Source organism: Aphelocoma coerulescens, chromosome 3, assembly GCF_041296385.1.
Source record: "Aphelocoma coerulescens isolate FSJ_1873_10779 chromosome 3, UR_Acoe_1.0, whole genome shotgun sequence".
Lineage (NCBI taxonomy): Eukaryota > Metazoa > Chordata > Aves > Passeriformes > Corvidae > Aphelocoma > Aphelocoma coerulescens.
Window position 1 is genome coordinate 5,948,766 of NC_091016.1, and position 23,977 is coordinate 5,972,742.

General features: G+C 40.7%; 1 protein-coding gene across 2 annotated transcripts in view; it reads left to right on the forward strand.

The window, feature by feature from the left end:
• The first annotated feature begins 3,165 nt into the window (after window positions 1–3,165).
• PLCB1 (phospholipase C beta 1) overlaps window positions 3,166–23,977 on the forward strand; it is a 382,634-nt gene continuing 361,822 nt past the window's right edge. For both annotated transcript variants that reach the window (XM_069008957.1, XM_069008960.1), the window contains exon 1: window positions 3,166–3,288. The gene's annotated coding sequence lies outside the window, so the exon portion shown is untranslated. The remainder of the gene's footprint in view (window positions 3,289–23,977) is intronic.

Sequence of the window (23,977 nt, forward strand, 5' to 3'; positions counted from 1 at the left end):
ATTTCAAAACCTTATAAAATCCTTATCCTGGACCTCCTGTTTAACCAGATCTCCTGTTCCTTTCCCACTTACCAGGGCATGATGTGGGCCAAGGACAAGTAATGCTCAGCTTCTTTTTTTTCCTTCCTGGCAACCATTTAAACAACGTAACAACTGCACAGGGTTGTTGCAAGGCACTGGAAAAACCTACCTGTACAAAGAAACTTACTGAAATCCCCACTGGATGTGAGAAATGCAATTATATAACTACATTGTGCCATAGCTTTGCCACTGTAATTCTCCTCACTCTCCCTTTCACAGAGACTGTTGAAAATAAGTTATTGGAAAGAAGAATTACTTGCAATATAATCTGAGTTTAACTCAGCACTTATCTTGCATCAGTAGTGTCCAATAGACATTTCAGGCCATTTATTCTTGGGACAATGATCTCAAATTGTTCCTGAAATTTTAAGAACAAGATCATTTTCAGTTAGAGTCTAAAATCAGGGGGGTGATTTTATGATAAGTTAGTTGAGTGAAAATTGGAGTCAATCAAAAAAGTTTTCTATACTGCAGTATAAAGCAGGTGGAGTTCAAAATTCTTGGTCCAGAAAAATACCTTTTTCATAATGAAAAATCCAGGTGAAAGAAGAGGCAGCTGAACAAAGGTGATTTTATTACCAGGCTGCAGAATTCCTATGAAATGGAATGTAAAGATTGCTTACATGTCATGGTAATTTATGTGGTCACAGAAATACCTCTGCTCCAAAAAGAGGTGGTGTACAGATTAATAAGCCTGAGCAGGGTGCATTTATGAATCCCCTCTGCTGTTAGTGTAATTTATGAGTCCCCTCTGCTGCTGGTGACCAAATGCCTCTCTACAGGTGCCAAGGAAAATGGGCCACTCAGACAACTGCTTGCAGGCCAGGCTCCATCTGGTACAGAACATTCCCAGAGCTCACTGGGCAGCTGCTGGGGCTGACAGTTGCCAGAGGCCCAAACACTGCTGCTGTCAAAAGACCCTTTTAGGCAGTTTGTCACCTGGGGTGGCATTTGTCTTTCAGGTAGTAGGACAGTGATCATGGGCCTGCTGTGGCAGTCCCTGTTCCTGCAAAGCTGTTGGATTTGGCAGGAGTCTTGCTTGAGGAGTCAATGCTAGATTAGGCTGCAGATTGTTCTGCTGAGAAACTGTATCTTGTTGCTGAGCCACATGAAAGCAGAAATATTTTAATATGCAAATTGCCTGCAAAAAAAGAAAAGGCTACTCAAACTTCCAGGAAGGTGAAATTCTAGACTTTTGTTTGCCAAGGCCACAGAAATCTTCACATATACAATCAGCAACCCATAATTAAGTGCAGCTTCCAGAGTGTCCATAAATATTTAAGCCTATTGCAACTTTCAGACATATGGTTTGATAATTAAGGTGATCCCCACAAGGAAAATCATTGATTTTGATCTGGGGGTGTTCCTGAGCAGAGCACTTGTGATCCAGCCCTAGAACACAAGAGTCCCAGGCACAAAGTAAAGATAAGACTTTCCTTTTGAAAGAAAAGGAAAACCATAGAGAGTGCACATTTATCTGAAGTGTGGGCTGATGATATGGGCTGATTTAAAAGTTTCTTTCAGAGCTACCCTTTTGCCAAAGAATGCATTAGCAGATATCTAGAAATAGCAGGCTTTATATGGAATATGTTGAAGTTGGTAAGTGCTCAGAGTGTCATTTGCCATCCTTCTCCCGTTAAGTACTGTTCAGCTCCACAAGTGGACAATGTAAACCAGTTCTAATAAGTGGATTATGTATGATAACAATCTAATGGATATAAATACGTAGTTTTATACGGCTTATTCCAGGAGAGCCCTATACTGAAAGTGATGGATATTCTCTAAGCTGATATTTTACATTTTGTTGTCCCATTTCTGTGACTTTTTCCATGATAAATGAATAGGAAAAAAATGGGAAAGCATAAGAAAATTATGGCCTTCTCGGTTTATGTCTCAAATTCCACAGGCAGATGTTTTTCTTCTGTCTTGGAGATGCACTTGTGAAAGAAAGCCACCAAGAGAGCAAACCTGAAGCCAAAGACATCTTGAAACAAGCCACGTTCAGCAGCTGATCAGACACTGACACTTGTAACACTGACAGAGCCTTGGCCACAAAGATAGGAAGATTACTTCCTGATTTGGCTTCATAAGGCATTGTACTTTTGGCAAGCTATAACTATAGTTTCATTTTGATTTAAACACAGATCCATACACAAGAAACATGTCCTTTTAAATCACAGCTTCTGACAGCACTCCTGGTCCTCCTTTCACACTTGTTAAGGAAGAAGCTGAATTGAATGCCTCACTGAGGTAGAAGAAAAGAATACTCTGTTGCAGTTTATAGAAAAGTAAAAAATATCTTAAAATTAATGAACCCTCCAAGCAATTTCTTAAATGCAACCAGGTGATATCTGTTGCAGAAAGAAAAGAAAAGAAAAAAAAAAAAAGTTTAAGAATCTGTAGGGAGTCAGGCAAGTCCCACCACACCCTAAGAAATGAACCGAACCCTGCTGTCATTCTCTACAACAGAAGGCTGTCATTTGGAAATGTAACAGACATTTTTGTAAGTCCTCTTAACTGTCTGCCTACCATTTGCTGCTACTTGTGGTTCAGTATTTCCCAGTAAAATCCGTGCTGTGAACAAAAGGCCAGACAATTACAACTTTTTTTGGCTGGTAACAGGTACTGGCTACTTCTTTTGCCTAAGAAGAATTATGTGTTCTAGGCCCAGAATTTCTATTGGGGTTCAGCACTATCCCTTAACATAAATATCAAACAAAATATCAAACCTTGGGGGACTGCTAAGAAAGTGTAACCCCTCCCTTGGGGTTACTGCAGCATCAATCTGCTATTTCTACATTGCATTCCTATTTTCTAAGAGTCTCTAGCAAAAGCACTAGCTAGCTTTTAAATAGTCTGTTTCTCAGCAAAGTAAGAACCAGAACATTCTTTAAAAAGAAAAAAAAAAACATATGCTACAGAGGGGACTTAAAATGAAACAGCAGCACCAGAGCCCTGAGAGCACCAATCAACTCTGTTGGTCCTGATCAGCTTCACCTGGGCCCCCACCCACACCCTTCCCACAGGTCTTTGGGCCCTATTTAAGCTCAAACTTGGGGCCTGTGTGGTGACTGGAGTTGTGCTATAGGAGTGGGGGTCTCTGGCTGTGCTTTATATGTCTCTTCAGTGCCTATCCTGCAGTTTTGTTTCCTGTTGCTTCTATGATGATGGCTCCTGTGTCTGGTTCATCTGATGTACTTGAGCTAGGTGATGAATTTTATGGTTTTTAACTAGTGTCATGTGCTGTGCTCAGCTCCTGTGGGGTGTTGCTCTGGTTAGGTCTGTGCTGGGGTTTTCCTCAGATCATGCTTCAATGCCTCAGCCCTGCTCAAGGAGTTGCACAGCTTCTGCTGCTACCTACTGTGAGAAGAGGGATGGACAAGGGGGTTAAATGAAACTGTGGAGGATAAGAGTGTAAATTTGAAAAGCTGTTTTTCTGACACTTTAGTAACACGGGGAAGCATCTACACTTGCTTTAAAATCTCTGGATGTGGGCAATTTGCATTAAGTTTTTTGTTTGTTTGTTTTTGTTTTTTTTTTTTTTTTAGTTTAATTGGCCTCAGTAAGGGGAGAAAGCTTCTCAAAAGGCAGCTGCTCCATCCTGTTATACTGGGATGTGTGCTTGTCACAGGCTCCTGTCACTGAAACAGGATTAGAGAGTGGGATTTGCCTCTGTACTTCAGAATAGGCTGTTCAGAAGAACAGATTACTGCAGGCCAAACTAATCTTCTGAAAGAACCTACTCTCAGCCTGCAGTGGAATGGTGATTACTGAGGGTTCCTCAAGAGAAGAGAGCTGAGAAGGGTGACGTTTAATGCTGTCAATAGTCAGAGTTTCTTGTGTGTCTTGTATGTTTGCTCTAAAAGTATGACTGCAGGTGTCACATTCATCTCAAGTACCCATTTGCAGAGCATCGAATTTCCATGAATTATCAGCAGGTTCCTGGAGAAATCAGATAAGGAATGTGGATGTATTAGTATTACTAGGCCAGATGCAGTTAAAGCTTCTGGAAGTGTTGCAGTTTCAGTGTTCATCTGAGTCACCCAGCTGCTTATTGTTGGATTCTAATTAGCATCACCTTGTATTTTTCTGCAGGGTAGCATAGCAAACCTGGCATATTTCATAAGATTGCCATGCTGCTTTCACAGCTTTGGCTGTCAACCTGCTTTTGTTCTGAGGAAATGGAGTGACTGGTTGGTAAAATACACTCTAGAAGGAGAGAAGTTAGAGAGGATGTTTGGACTTCTGAGCTTTCATGAGGCATGAGAAAACAATGGGAGTGTGTAACTCTATATGGATAGCTGCTCAGTAAAAATATTTCTTCAGATCAAAAATTTCCTTCCTTTCTGGTTGAAAATGAATACCTTTCCCTCTGCCAGTGCCTCTTGCTGTTTTGTAGCAGTTTGCAATATGTCTTGCTATGTTTGAACTGCTTTGTAGTCTCAGTTCAGTTGTTGGTGTCTCAAAGCATCCAGGGGAGTGTATCATTATGAGGAGTTTAATGTTAATGAAGATAAGGGAAACTAAACAGGTTTTTTTTTTGCAGCATCTGGTTTTAAGAGGCTTGAAAAGGTCCGTGTAGGTCTTCTTGTACAAAATACTATGTGCACACCCCAAATATACTCTTGTCCTGAATACTTCACTAAAGGTAGTGAAGCTGATGCAAATACAGAATGACTGGTGTAGCCCAAGGCCTTCAAGCTTATCTGAGTAGAGCAGAGTTAAATGTGCTTCCTTCACTGGATTGTTCTAACAACTCAGTTGTGTTTTCTGCATTTCATCTCACTGCTTTATTCATTTGGACACAGCAAATACCTACTGCTCTTCCATTCCCAATTGGCTAGGCTTCATGTGAGGAGAAATGTTAAAGTGTTGTGTTTGCTAATAGGAATTTTGCAGCCTGTTTTTTATTTGGAAAGATTTCCCTGACTGAGGCAGAGGGCTGGTTGGAAACACTCTGGCTTTTTTAAAGTTTATTTCTGTGTTCAGTTGTACTTGACAAGCTGTATGACACTAAACATAAGCTGAGGGATTTTTCCAGTATATTCCCTTTATTCCTACTGGTCACTAATGCTGTACGCATCACTGGTGCTTTGTACAGGTGAGTGCCTTTGAAAACACTTGTGTATCAGAATACCCTAGTGAGGAATGTTAATATTACTGCTGTACTAATTGGAAATTACAGCAAATACCCTGTGCCAACTCATCCTGAATTAATGGAGTTGAGAGGAAAAAAAGTTGCTAAGATTAAGTGAGTTTGTGGAATTTTCCTTAGTTCCCTCTTAGGGCTCTCAGTCCAGGCTCCTCTTTCTCATCTGACTAAACTTCAACATAAGAATTGCAAGGCTGGATCAGACAAATTTCTGTCAAACTAAGGCTCCTGTCTCAATGCAGGTTAATAATGATTTCCTAAGGAAAGAGTACAAGTTTGGCCTGTGTGTACTATTTTGTACCAACAGGGGTTTCTGGAGCATTTAATTTATCTTTAATTATCAGCAATGGACTTAAGTGAATTTTTTGTGTCTTTGAACTCATTCATAGTTCTTGGATCCTTTAGCAGAAGATTCCACAACTGAAGTGAGCTTAATACTACAAATGTAGTTCCTGCTTTTGCTTAAGATCTGTGGCCTCCTAGATCTAGTACTGCAAGAACTTGATAGCTCTTTTTTTTTTTTTTCCCGTCCTCTCTTTTAGTATTTTGTTGACCAAGTGCTGCTCCACTGAGTGTGGTGGAAGCTGGGCTGATTTATGAAGTGGAAGTAAATTCCTGCTCTTCATGTACTTCCTACCCCTCTCCCAGTTAGCTGGCACTGTAGTATGTTAATGACAGCTTGGAGCAGGTAATTTCCATTTGTGTGATGAACCAGTTGTGTACTTAGCCTTTGCAAATGTGATGACAGATTAGGAATGCATCCAGCTAGACAACCCATGTCCTCCTCAACACTTGCTTGTGTTGGTGGATGCTGAGCTCCAGTCAATTAACAGTTTGTCAACAGCTGATTACAGGATGGCAAATTGAAGATAGAACCTCCTGCTAAGTGGATTTTGCCTCCCTTAGGCTATCAGCCCCCTGGTAATGGCATTCTGTTTTCAGGCTGAGCTTGGTTTCCTTGCTGGTGCTGCTAGAGAGCCACAGTTCAGAGTCTGAACAGCAATTTTGTTGAAGTCTTGGAAACTCTGAAGGTTTTCTCAATTTTTCTTCAAAGTGACAGGGAAGCAACACTGGCATTGAAATGTCTTGGTGACAAATCAAGCCTTAAGTCACTGTGGAAAAATACTCTGCTTCAGAGGAGGTGAAGGGGCTATTTTAATAATTGAGTCATAGGACAGATGAGGTGGGAAAGGGCCTCAAAGGATCCAGCCTGTCATGGCAGAGGGAGCAGAGACAGGATCATCAAGCCCCTGTCCAGCTGCAGCTTGAAAACCTCCAGTGCTGGTGTCCACATCCTGGGGGCAGGGGGGGAAACTGATCTTGGCTGAGCTTTCTTGTGTGGTGTAAGCTTACACATGAGCACTGGATGTGCTTCCTCTTTAGCGGGACTGTGGACTCTGGAGAACTTGCTTGTCCTACTCTTCCCAAGGCTTTATTCCCAAATGTCTCTTTAACCTGAAGGACACCTATAGCAGCAAGGAGAGTGGCTGGCTCTTTCTCCTTTCACTGAGGGTTTGCTTCCAAATATCTGTTTAGCCATATCCATATTTCTAGAGACCCTTTACATTTTCCTTCAGCTGTTTTCTGATGCTAAGCTGATGCCTGGGGGGGGTTCAGTATCCTTGTGTTTATTGGTAGCATTTTAGGGTGAATCCTTAGATTCAGTTCTCTGCAAGGTACAGGTACCAGGCAATTCATGCATTTCCTTTGCTTGTAATGAGAGACAAATAGAAGTGCAGAGTGCTTCAAGGGTAAATAGATAAATAGTAATAAGTTTTCTTGACATTTCCATTTCTGCACTTAATGGAAGGCACTGAGAGCTGTATGAGCTAGTGCTATGGCAAATATATCTGTTGATGGGGGGGGAGAAACACCACCAGGTCAGAAAGGCAGCATTCAGTGCTCACTCTTTCCAGGAGTGCATAAGTGCCCAGGCTTCCTGAGAGGATAATCAGTCTGGGAGAACATCGTTATCTGACTGTGTGTACAAAGTGAAGGTGATTTTCTCAACTTGCTTTACTCTTGAAATTGTAGGTCACTGGCATAAATGGAGTGCAGAGGCTCAAGACGAGATCACTGCTTTTCTGCCCTGCCTCTTCCATGTTGTCAAAGTGGGAGGGAGCAAACTTTAAACCTGGAACTGGTATGGCAGAGGAAGAGTACCCACAGAGATGTCCTCACTGTGAAAGGAAGGATCACAGGCTGGAGGCAGAATGCAGAACTTTAAGCATTGCTCCAAATCATATTGTGGTTTGGAGATACTGCTGGAGTTCAGGCAGCCTCTCAAGGCCAAGTTGCCTAGAGAGCCTTTTCACATCCATCCTTTCATCTCTGCATGGCTGAGGCAAGAATTGGGAATTATCAGCTGTGTGATTATTTCCTTTCATTGTTCATGTGCTTATCACCTTTACCTGACTTGTTCAATATAATTTGCACTCTGCTTTAGTTTGGGAGTAGTACAGGGAAGTGAGTCTGGAAGGAATGTTGAAGGGAAATATGCAAAGAGTTCATTTATAGTTCACAAAATCTGACCCAAAATGTCTTAAGATTTATTCAGAAAGCTTAACATGAACCAATTAAAAATGTAAGATCAAGATGCCTACATGAAAGTGCATTAAACAGATTTAAGTGTACTCTCCTTCAGGGATAAAAACTCCTAATATGGGGCTAAACCTCTTTCAAGATCCATCAGTTCCAGAAAATACAGTATCATTCTAAGCATTCAGATATTTGACTTGAGTTTTCTAATGTTTGGAAATTTTCTGCCTTGACTTTGCTTTAGTAAGAGAAATGTGTGTTGGTGAACCTTATTTCACTTGATAAGTGTGCAGCCCAATGATACTCTTTATTGGATACTTGAGTGATGTCTATCCCCTTCTCTCCCCCACTTCCTTATGGCAGAAATCACTTCTACAATTTACTTTAATGGGACTCTTCCAGTCCTGAGACAATTGCTATAGGACAATGTAAACTTGAATGATCTGTCATGCTGAGTCCTTGATGAACTCTGTTCAGAACAGACACTTTACCTTGGCAGAGTTTCACTGATTGCAGTGGACTGGTTTCTAACATTCCCATTTTTAGTGGCATCAAAGCAATGGGCTCAGTATCATTACATACATTAGACTTAAATTTTCATTTTGATTGGATACTTTTTTCTTTTTTTTTTTTTTAACCACATGTGTTATAAGAACTTGGAACTTTAGGGGAACAATTCCTTGTAGGTCTTGAATTGCAGTTAAACTTTGACTTCAACCATGAGGAATGTAAGTGTCTTACTAAAACTAAATAGTGTGTTAATAACCTGCTGGTTTTGTCTTGGGATATATCTGAGTTCAGTACTGGACTCTTGGTGGCTGTTACTCCAATGCATATTTAGAGTTTCTTTTGCTGCTTCTAGAGAAGTAATCAACTTGTCGCCTTGTGCCCTTGTATGTATTATAAATGACAATACAACCAGAAGTGAAACTATTAAAATTACAAACTAAATTATCTGCCTGCATCTTCAGCAGCATTTTTAGTTAGTTTTGAAAACAAGGGGAATAAATCAAATATAACAAAATGTGCTGTGTCTGGATTTTGGAAGTGACAGCTTTTGACAGTCAGTCTGCTCTCTGCCCAAGAGAAAATTCAGCTGTACATAAACAGGGGAAATAAAATTGCTTCTTGGAGGCCTTGGTGTTAAACAGTCTTTGTTGGCTGAAACTTGGCAGCATCAGCCTTTTCACCTCATTTATGGAAACAAGATCTGTCATTGTACTATATGAAAAATGAGCTCTTTCTGGAATCATCTCAATTAATTACCAGGTTAAAGATCAGATTTTCTTGCTAAAATGAATTTGGACTTTGATAATTACTTTAAAAGGAACAGTTCTATAGTCTTGTCTTGACTTTTCTTGTCAAAATACAGCTTCTTAATGCTTTACTTTTATTGCAGTAAATTGAAGGGGAGAAAAATCCTAAAAAAGGATGTGGAAATTGTGCAAGGCATGGTGACAGGTTGAGATTTTAATTATTGTACATTTTTTGGAAGGAGTGAAAATGCCTGTGTCACTCTCTGCCACCAGTTTCTTCCATAATGCACCTGGAAGCATGGAAAAGGCATTCCTGCCTGCTTTTTTTCTTTTGGGGTGACCAGCCAGGGGCATGGAGAGAATAGGAACAGCCAGACCTTCAAATTGCTCTTTCACCCACTGGCCCAAGAGTGGGTGAGGAACCAGGAAGCTCCTGTGGGAATAAACTGTGGTTTTAAAATGCCCTGTGAATAATGAGCACTTTGTATCCTGCATCTCCTTGAAACCCAAGAGAATTAGGCTCTTTGCCAGGTTTAAAAAGGTAATCAGGCTGAGCATTGGAAATCAAATGTTCTCCTCTGTGAATCTGGATTCTGAATTTTATTTTTAAATCAAGCACTGTTGACTTTGAGTCTGTTACACAAGGACACAAAGGAGAAGGAAATATAAAAAAATACTGGAGACTTCAATAAGTTCTGAGCTGTAAAGCTTCTGCAGGCTACTTGTCAGGCGTGTTCCAGCTGTAAAATAAGTGTTACTGAAAATATCTTAAGATCACTGTATAATTTAGTCAGCTTTGAATGTCAGATCATACAATGGAGCACATGTGCATGTCTTAAAAGAAGAGAACTGGTAAAATTAGCCTGTTTCTGCTGAAATACTGCTTGAAGAGATGCTTGCTTTGAGTTGGCATTGCCTCAGGTGTGTGGCTGAGTGTGGAGAAAGGGCTCTGCTCCCTTCTGGCACTCAACAATTCCCCTCACATTTGCTTCCCTGTCTGTAAATGGTTGGAGGAGCACTGATAAAAAGCTTTCTCTAGAAGATAGATAAGAACTATTCTATACTCCTGAGGGTTTTACTGTTGTATTTGAATATTTTTTTCATTAGGAAAGAGGGTTATTGATTAGCAATGACATGGCCACTTATCATTTTTAAGGTAGATGCATATGTTCTTTCAGTAGTTGTGGTTCTGTGGGCAGCATCCTAATTCAGCTCTCATTATTCTTGAAATACCTCTATAAGAAGTTATTTTAAAAAGCTTCAGTACAGAGTAACTTTATTTTAATACTTGGAAAACTACCTTTTCTTTTTGTTTTATTGACATACAAGTGCTCAAAGCATCCTGTGGAAATTCATCATTTCTTAAAAGCAGCTTTCTCCAAAAACTGTGCTCAGTTTTTGGGTAAATGTAATAGCACATTTACTGAATGACAGTGTTAGACCCCACATTTTCTGAAAACCAAAAACTCTTTGAAAGAAGCAATGAGTTTTTATTGCTTCTCTCCTGCAAATGGATGGCACAATTCATCCCAGATTGCTCCAAGAGATCCAATTTTCATTGTTACTAAAGACAAATAGTCACTAGTTCCCTTCATGGTGTGTTCTCAGATGAGCAATCTGGGTCTGATAGTCTTGCTGATATGCTGGGTTCATGGGAGAAAAGAGAAATATCCACTCCAGTGAAATCCTGGATGCAGATGTTGAAATGAAAGGAGTACTGAAAAATGCCAATGCTTTACTTTTAGTCTACTTTTTGCATATTCTATCAGTTCTGCTTGATTTGCTGATGAAAACAGGTTCCTGCAATACACACTGTGGATAAGTACTTAAAAATGAATAAATATTGGAAAGAGGGATGTTGCTTCTGAACATCCAAGGAGAAATGAAAGCCAGCAATGCAGATCTGTCCTATCAGAGGCCTTGCTGATGAAACAAGAGTTCTTTTTAATAGATCACATTATCTTTAGAAGGGTAGTGGAACTTAGGAAACTATATTTTAACTGTGACTATATTAATTTATGGGCACAAAGCAGTTGCTTAAATGGGAATATCCAGGTATTTTTTGCCAAATGTAAGTGAATAAATGCTTGTTTTTAATTAAGGGATTTGATCCCAATTCCATTCTGCCAAGACTGCTGTGTATTTTAGGAAAAGGAGAAAAGGACTCAAATGTTGTGGGAAAAACAAAACCCCATAGCACATGGAATAGATTTTATTTAATTCTTTGGATATTGGATACTTTTGAAGATTTGTGTGGGAGAAATAGGAGAATGAATTCTAAGTGTTCTACAAATCTCAAGAGCCAGAGATTTAAGAGAAACCAGGAGTGGAGCATGAGGATAATGCAGGCAGGAGGGATCAGGGTCAGATCAGAATTCAGCATTGCATTTCTTAGATAGGAATAAAAGCATCCAGAATATATTTCCTACCTTCAGTGTTTGTGTATCCACAAACATCAGTTTAAATTTTTAGCAGTTGCTACATTCCTGTGAGTTTCCAAAGATTTTAGTATTTTGGATATGACTGACAAACTGCAGGTGATACTTGCAGCTCTGCCTAACTGGCCATTGCCCTGCCAGTGTTTTCGATTGCAGTCCACCTAAATAGTCACAATCTGCTAAGACTGAAGTGTGGCAGTCTTAAATGCAGTTTTTAAAGCTTTGAACTTGTAATCAATTAGACTTATAAAAGAAAAATATTACAGAATTATTATAAAGTAGTGTGGAGCTCAAAAGTGAGTTTTACTGGGGTGTTTTTGATTCAAGCCGAGATAATGATGAACTTCTTAAAGTTCAGAAATTCCTTTATAGGAAATGTACAGGCCGAAACTATAATGATTGAAATTAGTGCTTTGAAGGTCAGTAAATTAGGCCTATCTTCACAAGGGAAACTGAGATTTGATAAAGGCATTTCATCCCTAGGTGACGTTATTTCAGCTATGAATTGTCATCAAAGTGCCTCAAAGTCATTTCTCCCTGGTCTTTTACATAATCAGAGGTGTGTAGTGGAACTTTCTCTTGTATTTTCATTTTGGGCTTACAGTTATCATGTTTCAGGCATTTAGTGCTTATTCAGAAACTGACATTTCTGCCCAAAAGTCTCCATGAAAGGTTTCAGTTAAGATCTGGCTTTTCCTTGAAAACTTTACCTTCTGATGGTTTTTTTTCTCCCAGCTCTTGAGTCACAGCAGCTCTGTTACTTCTGGATAGTGACACTATTCAGTGTTGCATGTTTTTGTGTTAGTGTGGACTTTTTAACTACTTAGGCCACTGCAGTTGGAGTTGAAGGACTGTCATACCTAAAAAGAGGAGAATGTTGATTCCATGAGTTTGAATAGCAATTAGGAATTCTTGTATTTCACCTGCTCACAGCAACACATGGAGAAATGCATTCAGGATTGGACCTAGATGCTTAGAATAACTCAGAGTAAAAGTACTAAGGCAAGGCAGCTCTGTGTGCATTAAAGGAAGAGAGACCACTGAAAGATGTCTTTTAGTGGCAGCTTCCCAGAAGGAAAACCTGTTCCCACTGGTGTGTGTGTGTAGCAAACCTGAGGTACAACAAGTGGTTCAAGTGGGCCAATAAAAAACAAAGGGAATTAGAACTGGAAGCAGGCCAGCAGAATAATGGATAGCTACTGGATTAGTCAGTACATGGAAACATTATTTGGCATTCATGTAGTCTTGAGCCTCAAAGAAGAACCACAATGTTCCCTTGGGAGATTATTTTAAGATCCCAAAGAATGTATGTGCTGTTCCTCGGTATCGAGCAATTTCATCATGTGCTCATCCAGCTTGGGTTTTTTAATTTAGGAGCAAAGTGTAGAGCATCCCCTGGATGCAGAGCTACTGCTGTTCTAAGGGGGGAGAAAAAGAAAAAATATCTTGTTTCCATATCCACAGTAAGTTGTTTTCCCTCAGGGTCCATTTTGCAGCACACTACAGCCTTTGGATCTGTCACTTATTTTATAGTCATGAGCTCTCTGCCCCTAGAAAAGGGAATCAAGATCACATTTGGCATAATGCCATTTAGAGGAAATTATTTTAGCTGCTAAATAGAAACCTAATTCAAATTAATTGTAAAACTGTTTTCAAGGTTAACTTTCAAATAGGTTTCTTGAGGCTTAACTTTAAAAAGTGGGGATTTTGCTGGTTTTGTTGTTTTAGGAATAAATTGCTTGCATAATCAAACCAAAATGAGATTTAAAGTGCAGCTGTACATAATGTTGGCATGTGGAGGTGAATATCCAGACATTTGATATGTGAAATGTCCCTTTCTTGTGCAATATACTTTCAATAATAGCTTCATAGCTAAATTAATTATACCAACAACAGTCTATTAGCATATCAAAACTACAGATTATTGTGGAAATGATGCAAAAATAAATAAAATATTCCCTAAGAAACACCCAGACAAGTTTGTTCATCTTCTTGCAGGAGTCAAATGAGAAGTAGAAGCAAGCATTAAATGTTCCTCTGAGCCATGCATGTTGTAAGCATTGTTCTACCTTCAAATACCCCTGATTTCCCCCAAAAGGATTAGCAAAACCTTCAGTCCCCACAGAGTCCACACTTCAGTTTTGGGATTTGCCTTTAACTTAAAATTTGGCAAATGTGCACGCTGTTCCCTTTTCTTTCTCCACTGTTTCTTCAGATTTAATAACTGCCTCCAGCAAGGGAGGGTTCCAAAGTGTGTGGTGATTCTCTAGGTGGCTGTATTTTTAATGTTTTAGTGCTGTGAGTGTCAGTGGCTTGAGCAGAGGAATGGAGTTGTTCTAGGGAGGCAGTGCCCTCCTCAAATGCAATGTGTGATTGAGATGTGGATGATATGATTCCAGCACAGCTGTGCTAATTTCCAGGTGCTGAATAAAATTCCCACTCTACATTTCAGTAGGTGAAGGCTCTCTATGCAGGACAGATACCCAGTGGAGACAGACTGTTCTAATTTTTGAAATCATGAAAGGCTTTTGACACTTGCTCTAATAATTTTCCACTAAGGATAGTGAGTCCTTAAAATAACTGTTTAGCTAACCTCTGTGTGGAAGGGCTCTGCTTGTCCCTGCTAAAATTGGAAACACTCATTGTACTAATGGATTTTGGCTCTTCTCTGCAGCTTCACCTTTATCTCTAAAGTGTAGATGTTATTGTTTGAACACCAGTTTTCTGAGTAAAAAGATAAAATGTGCATTTTAAATTAATCCTTCTTATCCTCTCTGCTGTCCTTTTCCCTTACAATTTCCTCTTGGAAGCTCAGAAGTGCTGAATGACAGTGCAGTTGCTGTTGTGAGGTCCTGGCAGCTGAACCACCACCACAGAGGCTTTGCCTGGCTTTTCCAACATACCTGTCCCTAGTCTGGGGCATATTTTAGTCTGATTTCTCTGAGTCTTTACTTTAAGGACATACCTTCATTAACCCAGCTCATAGAGTCCTCTATTGTGAATTATGGAGAGGTGTATGGGCTCAAAGTTTTGTGCTGTCAGTGTAATACCAATTATTTCTTTGTCAAGTATTTTATCCTGTTTTGATTTTTCCATTCCACAAGTTGAAAAGCTCAGTGTGACTGCTCAAGGCTGTTTTGATGGACAAAGTTAATCATGTTGTGATTCAAGCCTCACACCTGATACATCAAGCTTCAAAGATGTATTTACTTCCCAACCTCAAATCCTAACATCCCAACTGAAGTATTAACAGCAGACTTCAAAGAAATTTCCTGACTACCTAGCAGGGGGCAAAAATCAGTGCAGCTGTATACAAGGAAGTGAGCTGAATCTTGGAATGGTTACACATTTGCATGCAATTAATTTTCATCTGATTTAAGATCTCAAAGCTTTTGAAAAGCAAAAAGATGGCCCTTCAGAATTTTTTAATAAAATTGCTTGTCTTCCATGTGTCTCTGTGAGGGGGGAGAACAAGTGTTCTAGAACAATTTAAGTGTATTCTCTGAAAAAACCTGTATGTAGCCACCCTAGCATCATCATTCATGCATTGCACTCAAGAAAAGATAGATAAAAATACAGAGTATGAATCTGTAGTACTTGGATTAATGGTTATCTAAACTGTATTTTAACATCATCCATTTGGAATTGAAAAATTTTCCAAGGTCTAGTAACTGATGAAAAAATCTGAAATGAAGTTAATGCCTGTAGTTCCTGGTGCATGCTCTGAGACTGTCTCAAATACTCTTAATGCTTTTTTTGTCCAAGATACCCACTTTGAAGGTGCTCTCACATTAATATTATGTCTGACAAACTTTTTTCCCCTCCCTTTTTAATGAGCCTTTAGTGCAAACAGTAGTGTGAAAAGTGTTGCTGTTTCTGTGTTTGTTGAGGCTCCATTTTTTCATTTCTGTTGTGTCACTCTGGAATTTGTCTTCTACACCTGGTAGTACTTAGACAATCAACACATGGCTGCTGCCTGATGGATTTCAAAGTGTTGATATGAATCTTTTGGGGTCTTCTGGGCCTATTGCTAGCAGCACTGATTGGCTTTTACATGGTGCTTTTGTATGTACCTGGAACATCTCTAGATACTGCATCCAGGACGTTCCCAGTTTGTGTGGATGGTGCTGTGATGACCCAGTGACTGAGGAATTTGCATTCCTCTTCTGGCATCCATGGTGATTTTGATGGCACAGCCCTCACCTTTGTGTGTTCAGAATTGTAACAGATCTGAGGTGACAGGACATTTAGCACTTGTTGAAACTCATGAAGACCTTTCCATGACTTTCAGTGGAGGTGATGCGAAAATCAAATGGGTGCCTATATAGGATTTACTGATAGATCCTCTGTGATTTCAAGAGGATCAGTGCAATAAAACAGGACTTGCCAAGCTGTCTTTGACCAGATTGCCACTGACAAAAATGCCTAATCTGAAATTGCTGCAGTATCTGGAAGGGGCAAAGGCTCATGACTGACTTATGCGGGCACTGACAGGGACCCAGACAGAGGTCCCTGGGTAGGCGCAGCAGGGAGCAGTGTTGGGATAACCTGGACCCTCTGGAGTACAGATGCCTTGGCCGTGGATTGCTATCAGGAAGTGGAGAGTCGGAAAAGCAGGTCCCTTGAGCGAGCTCCCCCTCTGGCTGCTGTGAGGTGCTTGTCGTCAAATCCTGCACTGTGTGAACAGAACCAATGCAATTTAGCTGTGAAGGTATTGACTGTTTTAGGCGTGGAATGAGCTCTCGGTTTCCAAAGTGAATTAGAGTGCATTTCAGCAGTGGTAGGCAGTCCCTTACACACTATTTACAAAGCCTGCAGCTTCTGTGGTACTCTCCACTGTTGACCCCTCCTTTTAATTGTGCTTTCTCAGCTCTTCTGTGATAAATGAGCTGAATTTCCCCTGTTCTTCCTGGAGTAGAAATCATCTGAGAAGGTTGCAAGCAAACTGCCTAAATCTGTGAGCAGGAGAAAAAGTACTACTGGCATTGAGTAAAGAACTGCTTGACTTTTCTTGTGCACGACATGTTTTGAGAAACTTTGTTAGAAAGGCAAACAGAAATGGCCCCATTACAGTGCTATTCATTCTGAAAAACTCTGCTGTGACCCTGATGCACCAGGAAGAGCAGCTATTTTAGAGTGCCTTGCCCACACGACTAAATGGAAAGATGTCTTTCTTTAGAATAGAACTGCTGCTGCCTGCAGTTCAGATGGTTGATGGAGTGGATGTCATGTTTTGACTGCAAGTCACAATAGGTTTCAACTGGAAACAAACCCAGCCTCCATGGTTTTGTTGTGATAGGAAATAAATTTTAATTCTCTATAAATTGTAATCCTCCAGGTGGATATATTAAGATGCTAAGAGTTGCAATTGAGCTAATATTTGATTCTCGAAGTTTAAAATCCCAATTAAGAGATACATGCCTTTGCTCCCTGGGTAGCTATGCATGTCTATATAGCGTTTAGTTTTCTTACTTTGAGATTATTTCCTAAAACATTTAGGAGATGTCTATTTCCCAGTACATAAAGTTGTCATACAGTTATTAAATCTAAGTATCAAAGTGCAGTGTGAGCTGATGGCTGGCTGGGGAACCAGGAGCTGCAGGCTCTGGGCATTCCTTGTCAGCCAGGCCCTGTCCCACTGCCTCTGAGGACATCAGGTCCCTCTGGGGTCTGGCCAAGGTCAGCTGGGATGTCAGTCTGTGGATCAGGGTTTGGATCAAGGGGATTCACAGCCAAGAATGGGCATGGCTGTGTGATACAGCTGAGACAGACCCCAGGCAGGAGGTGAGGGTGAGAGCCTCAGCTTAGAAGGGAGCTGAGGGCAGGAAGGGGGGGAACCTCTCCCCAAGATATTGTAGCAGAGCTACTGAGGCAGCTCCAGCTTTATTCACAGAGCTGATCAGCCTTTGGAAGTTTAGGGGGGAGGGAGATGCTCTAGGTCCTGACATCAGGGACCTGTGCAAATAGGCAGAAAATAAGAAGCAAGAAGATCCCTGGGATTCCATTGTGCTTGCTCCTTGCACATTGTGCAGAGCAGTCATTAATCCAGTGTTACAGGCACTCGGGCTGCAGAACTTTGCTGGCATTTACTGTACACTAATAATTGTTTTAGTTGCACTAATGAGCTGCTTAGTTCATTAGTGCATATAAATGAATTAATTAGCTGCCCAGTTGATGGCGGCAGCTCACATGGCCTGGGCAGCACATTGACTTCCAGGACGGCAATCCTGTTTGCTTCAGGGATTGTCACAGTCAGAGAGGCTGGAGGGGAGCTCACAGTGGCAGTGACTCCTAACTGATAGCAGTAGGTATGACCGGGGTGAGTAGGATGGGTTGGAATTAGCACATCTGACTGGTGATACAGCTGTTGGATAGGCTGAATGGCTCCTTTCAGTGGGACTGTGCTGGAGCCTGACTGCATTTTATCAACACTTCCCACCATATTAAGACTATTTTATGTTTGTAGACCACACAAGTGTTTGACAAGAGTGTTCTCAGGCAGTACATCTCAAAGTACACAACTTTATAAATAAATGTGCCATATGGTTTGTCAGGAAGGTCTCTGCTGCCTCTCACACATGCTGAGTCAGAAGGGTATTGCATGCAACCCTTGGCACGTGACAGGAGAAGCATCTGCTTTGTGACATGAAATCATGTGAAATGTAAGTAAATCACTTGGGTTTGTGTTACTGGAATGCCCATCGGCCCTGTTTGTGCATTGGAGCTGCACTCTGCCAGGCACTGCACAAACAGAACACAGAGTCCCAGACCCAAGCACTCAAAAGTCTCTCCATGCTGGATGGGAAAATGTACCAATATGGAAGTCTGTGTGTAAGGAAGAGCCCCTTGCATTACTGCACTGAGATCAGCTCAGAGTGCTATAAAATACTCAAATATTCTCATCTGTTGCAAACCTGGCCTAACTCAATTGAAAGCAAAGCTATCACAGCAAGGCTGATCTCATTGAAACCAATGCTTTATTCTACTGTCCAGCCTCCTCTATGTTGCAGCCAGCAAGTCTGCAAAAGAATATTGAGAATCAGCCTTTCCTTAGTAAGCCTTAAGGAAGCAGCACAGTTGTTTTAGATGTTATTTATTAAATATGGCTTAATTAAAAACTGGTTTAGCTGAGTTTGGAGCCTAAAAAAATTCCCATTAATTCCTTTGAGAATATTTTATTCAACTTTATTAGCAATTAAATCTAGCCCTTAACCCTTTGGAGACTGCCAACAAATTGCATATTTAGGGAAAGCAGCTTAGTATTCATTGGTCAGCTGTCTGGAGACTGCAAATGTTCCAAGGATTAAATAGACACTTTTATTTTTGCCACTGGGCAAAGTTGTCTGCCAAGTTTTCACCAGATGTCTGTTAAGCTGGGATTTATAAACAGTTCTGATGCAGGGATCAGGGCAATCTGAGTGACTCAGCTGCTCCTCTTAGCTCTTATTTGAGCTGAGATGCATGCTGTAAGCAAATTAAAGTATTGTTTGAGAGTCTTCCCTGAAAATAGCGAGGCTCAAATCCATTCTCATAGCTGACAAGAGGCTCATCTCAAAGGAGCTGTGTAGTTGGCATTACCTGACTTTTTTGGGAATCCTCAGTGAAGCCAAGGGCCAAATAGTCATGAGGGATTAATTGCCTTCATGGCAGCAGCAGTGTCCAGCTCAGGCTGCAATGCATTGCCAGCAGCAGATGGGAGAGGTGGTGTTCCTGTCTGCGGAAGGTGTTCTGGGCACTTGGGGTGACAGTAACGGGGTGAACATTCCCTTGGGAGCACAGCAGTCAGGCTCGAGTGGCATTTCCTTCCCTAACGGCTGCAGACTGACAACACCCTGCAAGTAGTACCAGCCAGCTGAAATTTAGCAAGAGAAAGATAAGCCTGAATAATTCCTGCTCTTAAGGTTTGCCACTCTGAGGCTGAGCATGTAGCAGCTGTTAACTACAGTTACAAAAAGAGGGGAGCAGGGAAATTTAGGAGGTGTTCAGGTTCCTTTCCAGCCCATTTCTCCTGACAGGACAGCAAATGAGCAGGTGTGCATGGGGTATGGAAGGTAAGGATGGGAAGAGGATTCCTGTATCCTGTTCTTCCTTCTCAGCACTCAGAATGCCTGAAATTCATGAGATGTTAAGTTGTTGTAGCAAAGATGAGCCTTCTGTGACTTTGTGCTCTTTTTAATACTGGTGTGGATGAGGGTCCTAGAGAACTATCACTCATGGGAAGTAGTGCAGAGCTGATGCAAAGTCAAGGAAATCTTTCCCCAACTTTCCTGCCAGTGATAGATGCCCAAGAAGAGAAATTTAAGTTGGTACAGGAAATACTGCTCCTGTGTGGCTCCACAAACGTTTATAGTCTTATTTTAGAAATGGAGTCCCTCCCAGCAGCCAGAGCTCTTATTGTCGGCAAATATAAACACAGAAGCTACTGTGTGATTGAGGCACCAGATTTTGAATCATCACGCAAGTGAAATAAAACCAGGGCTTCCAAGACTATGCTTCCTTTCTTCCTGGACTGTTTTTTTTTTTTTTTTTAATTGGCCTTGATAGTCTGGGGAGCTCATTCCTGGAGACTTCTTCCCACAAACATTTGTGTGCCTGTTGCAAATCCATTCTGGTGTGTTTTGTCTCCTTTACTGCTCTTCCACTAAGTTGTCTGCATTTTTAATACTAATAGCTACTTCCTTCAGAGTGATGTCTCTCCACGTGACCATTGTGGAGATATTAATTCTTGACAAATAACAAGATACAACAATAGCTGTATCAGAAAGGAAATCCTTTTGATAAGAGAGAGCTGGAGGTGTGACTGCTAACCAGCAATTTATGAGACTGAGCGTGTTTCTAGTGCAGTCTGGCCCTTTATTTAATCTTGGGCAATTTAATTCACTTCATCATTTCTTTTTGCTCCTTGCAAGTGTGGGGATAATGCCCAATCATGTGGTAACTTGTTAACTCCTATATGGTTCTCAAGCTGTGTTGTTACATAGTATTGAAGTAGAACTTATATGATCAGAACAGCATTATTACTCCTATTATTAACTATTTTTGCATTTTGTCTAAACTGAATGAAAGCCAATTTAGTCTTGCTGCATGTGAGCCTTTCACAGTGCATACTCATATATAATGCATAATTCATATATTAAAGAAACAGCTTTTATTACCATGCTAAGTGCAAGCAAAGATAGGGGAGAACAAAGATACATATTTTACGACCTATTAATTCTGGGCCATTTTAGAGAGAGCAAAATACTGAGTGGATTACTTAGGTTAATATCTGTTCTGCAGGCTGCTCAAGGTCATATATAATGGATGATGGACCTTTCTGTGTACAGTATGCATTATGCATAGTTTTTGGACAAGTTGTAATCAAGTCTAGGAATTATGCCAATTCATTATTGGAGAAATTTATGGCATTTAGCACTTACGTAGCATTTTACACTGTTCAAGGGGAATTATAAATAATTAACCCTTGCATGTCTGCAGAGTACAACTGTCGCAGGTGTGAAATACAGTTACAAGAAGTCATTTTTGAAAGTTAATACCAAAATCAGAATTAAACCTCAAATTGTTGACCATTTGTCATGTGATCCATTTAATAGGCCTTCCTTTATCTCCACAAAGGAGCTCCTAAAATAAGGAGTGGCTTAGTAGAATCCAAGAGTATTCTGGCTTATTGGAGGGCTTGACTCCCTGGATATTAATATGATGCTACAGCATCATATTAATTAGGTGAGCAAGTAAACTTTAAATGGATGCATCCTGTCATTGGGTCTTACACTAAGAATACCCTGCTTAGCAAGGACCCCCACAGCTGCCAGGGGAGTGGGGGGTTATTTTTTTATAGATTTACCCCTTTTGATTGACTTGTAGACTCCAAACATGAGACCATGAACTGCAGGTGACAAGAGTGAATAGTTGGAGGCTGCACAATGTGTAACAGAAAGAAGGGATGAAAGAGGTATAGAAAGTTTCTTGGCTAAAAAAGTTGTTGTTATGAGTCATTATTGCCTGGGCTTGCCAAAAATCTTCTGACAGTTTTCTGTTTGCTAATTACCTATGACTGGAGGAATGCACTTCTTATAAAGCCAGTTTCTCTTCTCTTTCCTGGGAAAATAACAGTTATGGACTTACTGAACAAACTTGTAGTGCTGTACTACAGAAATGAGAAAGAAGAGCTTTAGATGAGGATCCTTGATGCTCTATTTTTCTAGTGCTCAGCACTAGCAGCCCTGCCTTTTTAAAGGAGTACATAGAATGTTTTGAAAACCCTCTGGAGCTTGTTGCTTAGCTCATTTCTCCAAAATGCCCTACTGTAGGGTCAGGACTGGCATGGCTGTAAAAATCTGACTTTTCCCTCTTTGTATGATTGTACTTGGCAGTGGCATTACATTCTTTGTCACCCTCTATTTCTACTTGTTTGTAAATGCTGATGTTGTATCATTTGTGCCTGCTCTGATTCTTCTTTTAATCTGTGAAATCATGTGAGAAAAGAGCTTTTAGGGAAGACTCTCAAAGTCTTTTTCACTTTTAAGTCAACATATCTTTGGAAAATTGAGGCAGCACAAACTAACTATATTGGGATCTATTTCAGTGTTTTAGTGAGACAGGCACTACTTCACTCTGGGAGGACATTGGATGAATGGCTTTTCTTCATAAATGCTATTCATTCTAGTCAACGTGGCTATTCCTATTCCCATTCAAGTCTAATTCCTGTTTTCTTACAGATTACATTTTAGAGTGAATTGTATGGGCAGAATAAACCAAATTGTAATGAAAGCTAAAAGGCTTAGGTTCTGATGTGCATTTGAGGTCACTCTAACCTGAGGTACTGATTTCAAGCTTGAACAATGAGAGAATGACAGGGTAATGTTACGGTGAGAGCATAATTCATCTGGATATCTTTCAGTTCCCCACACTATTAGGCCTATTAGGAATCTGAAACACTCTGAAGAGGCATTAAAAACTGTTGATGAGAGAAGTTCCCATCAAAGTCCATTAGCATAAGTGAGTGGTCAGAGTAGCTGGGCCTGACATATTTCATATTCTTTTGCTCCAAGAGCAAGTCTGAATTTCTGAAGAGCTTTCAGGCTCAATCTTATTCAAGATGATCTCACATGGCACTTAGCATTCCCATCGCTTTTCAGGCACTTGTGTGAGGAGCATGCATTCTGAGAACAAGGCATGCATTCACTTCAATAGATAAAAGGAAGGTGGGGGGAGGGAAAAGACCTGAAGCATGGCTGCAAGGGAAGACAGATTCCTGGATGATCAGCTCGGCATACAAAAGGACCTCAAAATGGTCACTAGATATTCTACAGAAAAGAAAGAAATGCTCCCTTTCTGCTGTCAGAACTAGTAATAGATCCTTGGGTATTGAAACACCACATGGATGCAGGAAACATCAGAACTTTGTGGTTTAATAAATCTGATATTAGGCATGGCTAATAGCAGTTCAAAGCAGGCTGAGCTACACAGGTCACTGTGGAAAATCTGTAGCTTTTTAAAGAAAAAAATACAAATTAGACTAACCAATCATAATATCGCCCATTCTTGCCTGCAGTATAACCCACTTCAACCAATTCAGCTTTGTTTATAAATGTCTGTGTCCACAAAAAGTTACAAGAACATGGTGTTCTGGCTCAGCCTGCCCATGGCAAACAGCCTGGATGCTCCACCTGCCAGGGTAGGAGCAGCACCATCAGTGCATGTGTGGCTGGGCTTCCCAAGAGGGCTCAGAGCGTGTTAGTCCCAAACTGCTTTTCTGGAAGTGAGGCAGCATCCACTCAGAATGACCAGGAGATTTCTGAAATAAAGGCTGGAAAAAACAGTGTTTAAACAAAAACATAAAAACTTGCAACAGTGGGGAAGAGATCCAGAACTAGATTTGGCACTACCAGAAGCTTTCCTGTTGCATCAAGACCTTCCCACCTGTCCCTGGCCGAGCATCCTCTGGTGGGCACCAGGAATATCTTCCAACGAGGTAGGGCCCTGTCAGTTCAGGGTGTGGCAAGTAGAGATCCACCCCCCCCCTTCCCCCCGTGGGTGTTTGCAGGTTGGGATGTGTTCAAGTCCTGCATTGTGGTGTTCTGGTATCACCAGTGAAAACACAGCCACTGGAATGTGGAAATCAGGAAAAGTATTTTAGAACAATTCAGTGTTTTAAAGCAAATTTAAGTTGAATTGTAGCTGCTTGTTCTCATCTTTGAGGTGGGTAGGATGTTAAATCAGATGTTGAATAGTTTATTTAGCTCCATTTTCAAGTAATAGCTCAGCATGTAAAGCAGAGTTGATTTTTCCATGCAGTCTAGGGCAGTTAAATACCTGGCTGTGTTTTCCTCTGGATATTTTGGCATTGAGTGTTCAGGAAGATGTGGACCCTCCTAGGGGATCCTGAACTGAGTGTCAGAGGTCTTGGGAAAATCTTGGTCAAATCACAAGCACAGGGCATGTGCTGATGCAGTCCAGTGCTTACTTAATCCCACTTAGCTACACATTGGCAGATCATTATTTTGAGCTGG